Here is a 12,189-nt window from a genome sequence, read left to right on the forward strand (position 1 = left end):
GTTTTTGAAATCTGCAACATATCAATTTCTCTTATGGGTAAATTGAGTTTTATGTGTTGATTTTGCCTATGGAATTAGATGAGTAAAATCCACAGGTGAAAAATGCAAATACATTTTTAGTGACTGGAAAGTAACCAAATTCTTATAGGTGCAGAAATCTCACAAAACACATTGTGGGAGCATAGACTTACTAATTACATGTATGACAAAAAAAGACACGTCACTCCGAGAATTCAGATGTGGGGTGCGCAGAAAAGGATACCAGTCCCAGTTCAATACAGAAAAAGAAATCCGGCACTCCCAAATGCAGAAAAAATAGTTTCGTTTTATTCACAGCTTAATAATCCACACGGTGTACATTCTATTTGTTACGTTTCGGTCACTATTGCACTGCACCATAGCGATACAGCACATCTCTGTCAGCGCTTTGTTCCTCCTCCTGCTCTCCTCACAGCTCCACATGAGCAGCTTGCCTACGTTGCTACATGCTATTCTGAATCCACAGTGTCATTTTTTTGGAATATTAACAGGTTTTGCCATTGTCTGAAGAAGGTCCATGATAGTGACCGAAACGTAACAAATAGAATGTACACCGTGTGGATTATTAAGCTGTGAATAAAACGAAACTATTTTTTCTGCATTTGGGAGTGCCGAATTTCTTATTCTGTACTAATTACATGTAAACCGGTCTAGTATTTAGGTAATAGACATACATAAGAAAAAGATGATTGCAAGGCAAAACGTTTTTAATTCCAAAAATGTAATTTTTATTAGAAAAATCCATTAAAAATATACTGCCAAGATGTAGGGAAAAATGGGGAGGGCAAAAATGCTCACTTCCATAATAACTCATTAACATGCAAAGCCAGATGGCAGAAAGTACAATTCGGGTATGTGCACACGTTGCTGAAAATTTCTGCACAAAAACCTGAATCCCTTCCCAGAAACCGCACCTATTTTTCCGCGGCGGTTTTTGCACATTTTTTGAGCGGTTTTGATGCGTTTTTTTACCGCAGCGGTTTCTAAAAGCATGGGAGAAGCCTAAACCGCAGAAAAAAACGCAAAATTAATGTGCATGCTGCGGTTTTTACCGCGATGCGTTTTTTTCGCAGTAAAAAACGCATCAATGTGCACACAAAGAGCAAAATGCATAGAAATGACTGTGCAGCTTATTTTTAGCGGTTTTATAGTGAAAACCGCGGTAAAAACCGCTAAAAAAACGCTGTGTGTGAACACAGCCTAAGTCATGAAGAGGTTAAATTACAAAATCTACATAGCAACCAGAGCAGCATAATCGATGCAACTAATAAGCACAGTGCTTGCTGCCAGAAAATGCTCTCCCCAATAGAGGATGGATACTCAAATAATATACTGATTGCCACAATCCCTTGTATAGAAACAGCACCTCCTCAAAACACTGTTGATCTATGTATCCATAAAACATATACCGGACCAATGACCAAATATATAGGATACAATTACCTCCGAGGGATCACAGTGATGTACTGCTGCCACCTGGGGCTGCACGTTGATCTGATTGGGACAGCTTCCATTCAAAACACATAAAGAACTCTATTATCTATAGCCAAGCCATCAGATACAATCGTATATGTTCCAACCCCATGGATAGAGATGAACACCTTGGTCGCCTCAAAAAGACCTTTTTGAATCAGGGCTACCATCCAAGAACAATTCAAAACCAAATTACAAGAGCCAACAGAATATCAAGGAATCACCTGCTACATTACAACGCTAAAGAAGAAAATATCCGGGTGCCTCTAGTAGTCACCTACAATCCAAATCTGGAAGTGCTAAGGGGAGCTGCATGGAAATTACAACCTTTACTACAAAAAGATGCCCGATTACAATCCATTTTTCCAGACCCCCCACTACTGTGCTTTAGGCAGACCCCAAAATCTAAGAAGCATCATTGTAAGCTCCCTGTCCTCTCCAACAGCTGCAGGAACCTTTCCTTGCAACCAGAAAAAATGTAAAACCATTTATAATGACCACGGACAAGATAAAGATCCCCAACTCACATCAGGACTATAAGATCCCAGGTACTTTCAGCTGCATCACATCTAATGTGATGTACCTAATTATTTGTACTAAATGTCCAACTGGGGGTCTGTATGTGGGGGAGACAGGGCAAAAGCTTAGAACAAGGATGAATTCTCATCGCCACACAATAAGAGAAAAAAGAATGGATCTACCTGTGGCAAAACATTTTTGTATGCCTGATCACAACACCATGGATATGAAATTACTGGTATTGAAAAGTAACTTCACATCTCAGAGAGAGAGAAGAGTTTGGGAGTACAAGTTCATGATGACCTTTGACACTCAATACTGGAATGAATGTGTCACATGGATTTATGTGTTTTTATATCAATTAAGGAATTTGCTCCTAAGACCTTGTGGGGGCATCACAACACATTAGGAGACCCCAATCAGAGGACAATAAAACATCCAGACTCCTTATCTATGAACTGGTCCAATATTTATGTTTCTCCCTCTACCATAATGACAGTTCTGCTTCACGTCACTTGTCTTATCTATTGCATTTTTCTGTGCTGTGTTGTGCATAAATATGTGACCCTTCAGATTTTGTATTAGTCAATGCCTGATGAAGAAACCGGAGTAGTCTCGAAAGCTTGCAATTTGTTACCATCTTTTCAGTTAGCCATTAAAAAGGTATCAACCACTGAGGACTCTCAATTCTGAATAGTTTTCTAAACAAACCACCAATAGACATTTGACTTAGTACTATATGGTGCAGGAACCAATAAAACATGTTTAGCCTTTTATACTATCTGCATATTGTACAACTTGGGGACATTTAAAGGGAAATATGTTGGACAAGTATCTTTAGCAGAAAATTGTAAAACATACCTGTACAATACCTTTTTAGTGTGAGCAACACAATTTATGCTATTGTGGAATATATATAATAGATTCCATACAGTAACACCAAAATGCCCAATATAACACATACAATTCTAGATAGTTTGCATAAAAAAACCCTTACCATTGACCTCCACATTACATCCTCATCATTTCATGCCCGAGGTCTGCTGTGACAACCTAAAACCTCCTGGTAGCTGGCCATGAGCATTTCACATGAAATGATATGACAAACTGCCTACAGATCATATGTTGAACATTTACATTCTGTTTGCTTAGAGAAAACTGTTTGAAATGGTAATACGCCTAAGAGATATTCAAGGTCATTCTCAATCAACATTTGGCTCGCTACATGCAAATTCCTGTGCAATGTAAGCATCATATAAATGTTATTGTATAGAGCCCGGCCAATAAAGTGCCCAAGTAACTTTTTTCCATCATGATAAAACACATGAATCTTTAAGAAACAAAGGAAGGGCTGACAGATCGCTGACTACAATCACTACTCCTAGCATGCTCCATCAAAGTGACAAATGATATATTACAACAAATGCTTTCAGAAATTGGAATCTAAAGACTATTTGTGACCTTATCTACTTGTCTGCTAATAACAAAGTGCGACCTGTTGCTGAGAAGCCAATGAATGCCACTATGTGTTCTCTGTGTGTGATGGAGGCCACTGTATGCCACCTGTCAAAAGTATCCATTAAAATAAACCTGTTAGCAGAATTGTGTTCAGTAAGGCCTCTTTCACACATCCGTCTGTCCCCATCAGTCAAAATCCGCCGTTTTGCAAAAAAACGGATCCGCCATTTTTCTTGGCGGATCCGTTTTTCCTCCCATTGACTTGCATTATCGGCAGATCTTGACAGATGGTCATCAGTAGCATCCGTTTTTTCACGGATCAGCCAAAATTTTGGCGTCCGCTGACATGACTGGACGGACAATGAAACTTTTTTTGCTGGCCAGATCCGCATTTGCCCAGAAGAATTGCCTTTGCCGGAAATTTAACCTAAATCCCGTTCTGGCGGCTGAGGTGAGTCTCTCTCTCTCTCTCTCTCTCTCTCCCCGGGCACGGGTTACTTTAAATTTCAGCCTTCGCCGGATCCGTCTATGAAACGGTCCGGTACCACACGTTGGTATTATCACTGTCACGGATCCGTGTCCCGCCATTTTCGCAGATTGCAACTGATCTAAAAAACGTATGTGTGAAACAGGCCTTACCTACACAGTGTCAGGTCGGTGCAGTTATACTTATTAAAATGATACCTTGATTGATAAAATCTGCTTTGTGGCTGTTGTGAAATCTTTATTTTCAGTTGTCAGTTAATGATATGCTCGTGCTCCAGGGCGGCCTGTGGGGGGTCTACATGTGGTGCTCTGACTAGGTATTCATAATGCTGACTCCTGACAGGTCACTGATCCCTCACTGACCTGCCCCCTAGTTTACTTAATTAATATTATACATATTTTTAAAAAATCACCTTCTGCGCTGCAGACTGATCGCATGAATAATGTGGAGTTAATTATTTTTTATAGTATATATTAATTCATTAAAAAAAAATCAGTCTGCGATAGCTACTATTGCGCAGGCACCGGCGGCGCCATCTTGCTAGAGAAAAAAAAATTGCCTCCTTCAAGAGGGCACCTCTGGCACCTGTGCAGTAGCATCTATTTGATCGCCGATAGCTGCTACTGCACAGGCGTTAGCGGCGCTATCTTGCTAGAGAAAAAAAAATGTCTCCACCAGGATGGCGCCGGCCTTGCCTGTAAAGTATCAGATATAGGCGATCTGATAGCTGCTACGGCGCTGGCGGCACCATCTTGGAAGAGGCAATTTTTTTCTCTAGCAAGATGGGGCTACCATCGTCTGCACAACAGCAGCTATCGGATTGCCGATAGCTGCTACTGAGCAGGCACGGCAGGCAACATTTTCAGACAGATTTTTTTTTATGAATTAATGTATACCATAAAAAAATAATTAACTACACATTATACATGCGATCAGGTTGCAGTGCAGAAGGTGATTTTTAAAAAAAAAAAAATATATAATATTCAGTATGTAAAGTAGGGGGCAGGTCAGTGAGGGATCAGTGACCTGTCAGAAGCCATATAGATGAATATGTAATTGTAATCAGAGCACCACATGAAGACCCCCACAAGCCGCCCCAGAGCACGAGAATACTGTATCATTAAGTGAAAACTGAAAATAAAGATTAAACAACAACTACAAGGTGGATTTCATCACCCAGGTATCATTGTAATCAGTATAATGGGGCCGACCTGACACTGCTTGTAGGTTACTGAGCACAATCCTGCTGACAGGTTCACTTTACACATATAAGTCATGAGTTCTTTAACGGGAATCCGTCAGTGGGATCAACCCACCTAAGCCATCTATATGGGCATGAGGGTCATAGAAAACTGAATAAAATGATACCTTGATACCTGTGATCCGCGGTCTAATTCAAGAGATATCCACGTTTTTCTTAATATGTAAATGATCTAATAAGATCTATGGGCCGGATATAGATCTTCCTGAGAATCTGTCTACAGAGCTTATTTTAAATGAAACTGCGTTACCAGTGTGAGACATGTAATGACTGACAGTCTGCTCTCCTGATCTACATGTCTCACATGAATAATGCCTCCTTTCATTTAAAATAAACTCTGGAGGCAGATTTTTAAGGAGATCTATGTCCAGCCCTAGATCTTAACAGCTCATGTATATATTAAGAAAAACATGGTTATTTCTGTAATAAGACATTAGATATCAAAGTATCATTATATTCTGCTTCCTAAGACTCGCATGTCCACGTAGACGGCTTAGGAGGGTTGATTCTACTGACCGATTTATGATGTATCTGCTGAAGTGATGTCATTAAAATGTATATTGATCGATACCTTCTGGCCACCATTTTTCAGAATCATAAAAGTCCATTGAAATGTTAAAAAAAAAATTATTACACTCACTGAACCACTCAACTCTAAGGTCCTTCCACTCCTTACCATCACCCGTCGTGTCTTGGTCATACTTTTAGTTTGCATCCACTCGCATTGAATTTCCAGGGCTTCTCTGACTGGGCCCGGGCTTTTGGGTTTGAATAGGCCTGGACGGTGTATGCACATGCAAGGTCATGGGAATTTAACACGAGCGGTGGTCGGTGGCCAGGAACAGACTGGGAGTGAAATTCAGCCCTGGCATTTGAAAGCACATCGGCCCATTTTGTTCCTCCTCCTGATGCTCAGTCTCAACTGCACCCTGAGGACGCTGATACTGTTAGCAGCATACTAGAAAATGCAGCCCACGACTGAACCAGCCTTTCTGGCATTTGCCAGAATTGCCAGATGGCCAGTCTGGCCCTGTTGGTGGCTGTCACAAGATGATGGTGAGGAGACAAAGGGCTGGAGATGTGAGTATTCCATAAGTAGTATCTTTATTTCTTACATATTATCTTTAGAGAGACCCCAGAGCATAACAATGGATATTACATTTGTGGAGAATAACTTCTCTGTGATTAAAAATTCCAGAGAAAATCCACGAGAACAGGCCACTTCAAATTTTGCCTGATCTTGTTAAAAAGTCTTGAAATGTATTGCGCTAAAAGATGAAATTTTGCTGTAGCCATTAGCCATTGGAGGCATTGCTCATGAAAGTTCATCAAATCCTGTAATGATGTAAAGCTAATCATACTATGCCAATTAGAAGATTCTAATGTTATACTAACTGCACAACGTACTGCCTCATCACTCCATATAGCAAAATAATGTGATAAAAAGCCCGTGCCTAATTTTGGTGTCATTAATTTTTAGTAAACCCTTCAAAATGATTAGGATTAATGTGAAAAAGATGAGCTCATTAAATAACATATTAAAACTTGTCATATCATGTATCATGTTACGTATACGCCAATTAATGCAAAAGAAACATTAAAAGTAAAATGTGTTTAATTGCTACTTGGATCTAATCGTGTCTTCAGATATATTACATCAAAGTGAGGGCTCATTACGTCTACTGTGGAAATGTTTAATAATAATCTTTATATAGCACTAACATATTCCGCAGCATTTTACAGTTTGCACACATTATCATCACTGTCCCCGATGGGGCTCACAATCTAAATTCCCTATCAGTATGTCTTTTAGAATGTGGGAGGAAACCCACGCAAACACAGGGAGAACATACAAACTCCTTGCAGATGTTGTCCTTGGTGGGATTCGAACCCAGGACCCCAGCACTGCAAGGCTGCAGCGCTAACCACTGAGCCACCGTGCTGCCATATTTCAGTGCTATTATTGACATCGCTTACATAAGCTGGCCAAATGATTTAGATCTTGGTTTTAGATGAATTCATGGGTCTCGGACCTAAATCTTTTACATTGTATTCTGTGTTCCCTCCCCATAGAGGGCAGTGGCCACGCATCTGGAGACAAAGCTTAAAGTGAACCCCGACTCACGTTTCCCCAACCAAGAGCATCAAAGAACAGCGGCAGGCGATTTTTTTTTTTTTACACTGAATGCAGCAGAGTTTCAGATAAAACACAGTGAGAAATTGATCAAGACTGTTATTTTATGTGACAGTCATGATCCAGTGTCTAATGGAGGAAGAGCCCCAAATTCATGAAACTCAATGAATTTGGCACATAAAAATGCGAATAGTACAGCCGGTATGGATAAAAACGTCTTCACTGTTTTATTTTAGCAGCAATTTTTAAAAAATCAGAAAACTTATTCCATATAGTGAGTGTTGCAGGAAGAAATCATTGCATCAACCAACATGTCTCAGACACACCCTTGTACTTAAAGGAGTTGTGTGGGATTTTAATATTGATGGCCTATCCTTAGGATAGGTCATCAATATCTGATGGGTGGGGGGGTGACACCTGACACCCTGCTGATTAGCCGTTCCAGGTGTCAGATGGATGTGCTCAGTTGCGAAGCGTAACTACACAGCTCGTTTAGCTGTATAATGGCCACGGCCAGGTACTGCACATCCACCTCTATTGATTCGAACAGGGGCCGCATGTGTAGTACCTAGCTATGGCCACTATACAGTTGATGGAGCTGTTCAGCCCCATACATAACACATCAAAACCGGCATCAGGAGGAATGGCTGATTGGCTGGTGTGCTGGGTGTTGCATCCCCACCCATCACGTCACATATTGATGACCTATCCTAAGGATAGGCCTTCAATATAAAAGCTCCAGACAATCCCTGCAGGCTGTCAGCAAACACCAGAGCAGCAACACTGGACCTTGGGAGGGTACATTTGTTATTTTCTATATGTGCAAGTCTAAGCTCAAATGAAAAATGAAAGTTTGTTATGGACAGCCCCTTTAAATGTTGTGCCTCGCAAGTGATTAAATCACTTTTTTCACCCCATTTGAAGAATCAGAGTGCTACTTTTTTAGTTTTAGTTAAATGTATCTGTTTCTTGACTGCATAATAAAACAGCGAGTGTAATCTATCACTATGAGTATAGCAATACGCTAGGATATCACTGAAAATAGACTCATTTCATAGGTAAAGTGTTTCCAAACTAGAGCATCACTATAAGACCGGGGTCATACTTGCGAGAAACTCGCATGAGTCTCACGTCTCAATACCCGGCATTGCCGTCGGCACTTGGACCGGAGCGCTCAGCTGCATAAAAATAAATGCAGCCGCACACTCCGATCCCGAGTGCCGGCAGCAGTGACGTGTATTGAGACGCGAGACTCGTGTGAGTTTCTCGCAAGTGTCACCCCGGCCTAACACCGAATACCCAACTCCATGAATTACCATTGTGCATTATAAGACAAAAAAAAGAAGAAATAATGGCAGCTTGTATTAGAATTCTTTGGAGAGCGAGTAGAACCTCGAGGGCAGAGATTCCAAATATAAGAACAGGTAAGAGCAGGAATGGATCTGTACCTCATTTGAAAGATGATGCAGTCTCCTCTGTACAAGCTGGGTGCAATCTGCAAATTAGAAAGGAAAATGCATTATATTTATTAATAAATCATTTCATAACGCTTTATTCTTTTATGGGAGGCGGAAACGTCTTTCTTAAACTTTAGAAACCGCTGCACATCATCATTATATTATCCAAGTTCATGTTACTATTTCTCTAGATGCTTTCACTTATTTGTTTCTTAGAATGTCAGAATTAAAATCCCACAAATCTATTAATTCTGACAAATGTGCTTTTTTTTTCATTTTATTTATAGACAGTATAGTTCATTGAAAAGTAATTACAGAATATAAAATCCAAAATCCCAGTGTAGTCTACAGACTGCTCTAGGTCAGGTAAGCACAGAAATGTCATATACTAGAAAAAGCAAACTCCTTCTGCTGCACCATGTTGGTAGATGACGCAATAAAAAAGGCCTCTTGACACATAGCAAGGGTCAACACAATTTGATCATGACTGAGCGGTCGTGACGAATATTACCCAGAATCAATAATAATTGAAAAAAATGTGTTTACTGTTGATCAATATTATTCTTCTATACAGTATATACAATATAGTTACTGGTCTAGGTAATCAGTCATGACGACAGGGCTCACTAAATAGTGCGACTATGGATCTATAGGTACAGAGCTTTTCTCTCCTATGAGCAATACTTTTAACAGAGAAGAGCTGCATACATACAACAATCATGGGAGCAAGACACTTTTATGTGTTTGTTGGATTGCTCACAATGGCTTTTCCTATGTAAACTGAGAGCAGCATGATGTAGATAAAGAGACCCTGATCCCAGCGATGTGTCACTTGCTGGTCTGCATGTTGTCAAATTGATAGGATTCTCTACTGCAGGTCTAGCAGAGCTCAAGAATGCTAAGCCCTGTGTCCTGATAGGCTGCTTTCTGAGTACATTGTATATTGACAGAAAGCTGCCAATCAGTGGTGGGGGCGTGGCAACACAGAAGAAGTTGACTAGGAGGCACAGGGACCTAGTGATAATCTCCTCCTGATAAAACACTGATCAGGCTCACAGCCCCTGCATTATACTGCTCTTAGATTACATAGCAAAAGCTTGATGACATTTTTCCTTTAAGACAGAGCCTAAATAATGTACATGATCAGGTGCATAAATATAGTGTGTGCAGAGTTTTTTTTTTTTTTTTTTTGCATTGCACCTAGTGCCATCATATTCCACAACACTTTACAGACATCATCAATCACTGTACTCATTGGGGCCCACAATCTACATTCCCTACCAGTATATATTTAGCGTGTGGGTGGAAACCGGAAAATTGGGCGTAAACCCACGCAAACACAGGGACAACATACAAACTCCTTGCAGATGTGATAGGATTTGAACCCGGGACCCCAGCGCTGCAAGGCAACACTGCTAACTACTGAGTCATCGTGCAATCACGCCCAGGTGTTGAAGCTTAGGGGGGCCCAAAAGGTCACTTTGGCCCATATGGGTTCATCATTACTATTACAAACCCATGATAGTAAAGGGCACTACTGGAGATTTTGCAAACTTCAAGTGACCCCACTGTGCATGAGACTTCAAGGACATTTTAGCTGACATTTACTATATGCAATTTGACTGTTCTTGTGTTGGTGACAAATGCTAGTATACATGCAAAGATGTTATGGTTGGGAACGACCATTACATACAGCAAGCAGCCAGCAATCTGTTACTTGCAGTATGAAAAGTTACTACAGTAGGTTAAATGTAACTTATGGTAATGCATTGCTCCAGAACAAAAATTCAAAATACGATTTAAAGCAAGGTATATGCCAAGTAACTCAAAGTTTTAAGCACAAAATAATTGTCAAAATGAATGATTAATAGTGATTTAACATAAGTGGTCAGGTACAAAGATGGGGTTTGTCATGACACCAAATAGGCATGAGAGTTATTTTTCCTAGAGCCCTGTGCCTTAAAGAAACGGTCTTGTGCCTAGCATGGTACCCGAACATAGCACTCAGCAGCTTTATTTCCCATGCTTGTGGCACTGTCACACGTTTTCCATGAAATAACAGATTAATCTGATGTGATGCAAGTTCAAAGGCTCCATTCAAGCTGATACCGGGTAGATTTATCTCATCATTGTATATTGTAATCAGTGTGGTTTCAGAGGTTCAGACTATTTCCTGGGACTGAAAATCTCATCTATTTCCTTTTTGATAATAATGAAACAGAAATTATCACTTTAGTGATATTTATCACGCATGACCATGGCTGCTCTTAAATGTTCAAATACACTTTTCCAGATTCATTTATTACATAATAGCAGCTCAAAGTGTAAAAAACACAATAATCTTATATAAATGGAGGTACAAACTAAAAGTCTCAAAAGTGAACTGTTGGTAGCACTTCACAGTAGTAGAGTACATATGATATTTGGGAACTACAGCTCCTAAGATATCTCTTCTATACAGCATAAGTCACATATGTAATGTTTGTCACTAGTTTATGCTTATAATCATATTGCCAGATCTCTTGCTTGATTAAACATCACAAAAGAGCCGGTTATGGCAAAGTCTGCTAGTTTGATGCTACTCCATATGTCAAGTACAGAGAGCAGGAGAATGGCAAGAAAGTAGAAAGCCATTGAAGAATAAGTACCAAGGAGGGGTAAGATATACCGGTGCTCTGTTGTGCCCTCTAGTGGACTATTTAATGCTAGATAAACAACCAATGGGCAAACCTAAAAAAAGACCAAATATAAAACTCGTGCCAAAGCCTGATCACAATACACACATTGCACAGATCAGTCCATGCCCAAGTAATGACTTTGCTGAATGAATAGAGAACAATTGTGGGATATGTTTTGTATTGTATTTTTAAAGCTGCACAATAAATTGGACCTCTGAACCATTTCGTGCTTGTTAATTGCAATTTTAAAATATTACTTTTAGTAAAAATGACCACAGTAATAGATTTGTGATATAATCTGTGGATTATTTCTATGGGAGAGAAATAATCATGGGTTTTGTATACCAATATTAAAAAACAACATAAGAACCAACAACCAAATCACCTTCATATATGACCATGCAAGTCTTTGAAAAGTAAATCCATCAACATTTTCATATCTCCTATCTGTTGCTGTATTCCCAAGGAATCATCATTTTAGTCCAAATGCAAATAAGGCGTTAAGTGCTTTGGACAAGACAGGCAGAGCACTTCTTGAGCCCCTCCCTACAGAGGTTGTTTCCCCATTTAGAACCAGACTCTTTAGCCTGATACCTCAATGTTAGTGTGGCATCAGACGCCAGGCAAGGAAATCAGACTGTCAAAATATATCACTACCCAACGGGGGGGGGGGGGTAAGTGAG

The 12,189-nt window shown here is 40.0% G+C and overlaps 1 protein-coding gene across 2 annotated transcripts in view; it reads right to left on the reverse strand.

Moving 5' to 3' along the window:
• The window catches only part of THRB (thyroid hormone receptor beta), a 448,771-nt gene that overhangs the window by 180,986 nt on the left and 255,596 nt on the right, over positions 1-12,189 (reverse strand). For both annotated transcript variants that reach the window (XM_073568345.1, XM_073568354.1), the window contains exon 3: positions 8,820-8,866. The gene's annotated coding sequence lies outside the window, so the exon portion shown is untranslated. The remainder of the gene's footprint in view (positions 1-8,819; positions 8,867-12,189) is intronic.

The sequence above is a fragment of the Dendrobates tinctorius genome, unplaced genomic scaffold (assembly GCF_039654945.1).
Source record: "Dendrobates tinctorius isolate UK_male_01 unplaced genomic scaffold, ASM3965494v1 ptg000005l, whole genome shotgun sequence".
NCBI classification, from domain to species: domain Eukaryota; kingdom Metazoa; phylum Chordata; class Amphibia; order Anura; family Dendrobatidae; genus Dendrobates; species Dendrobates tinctorius.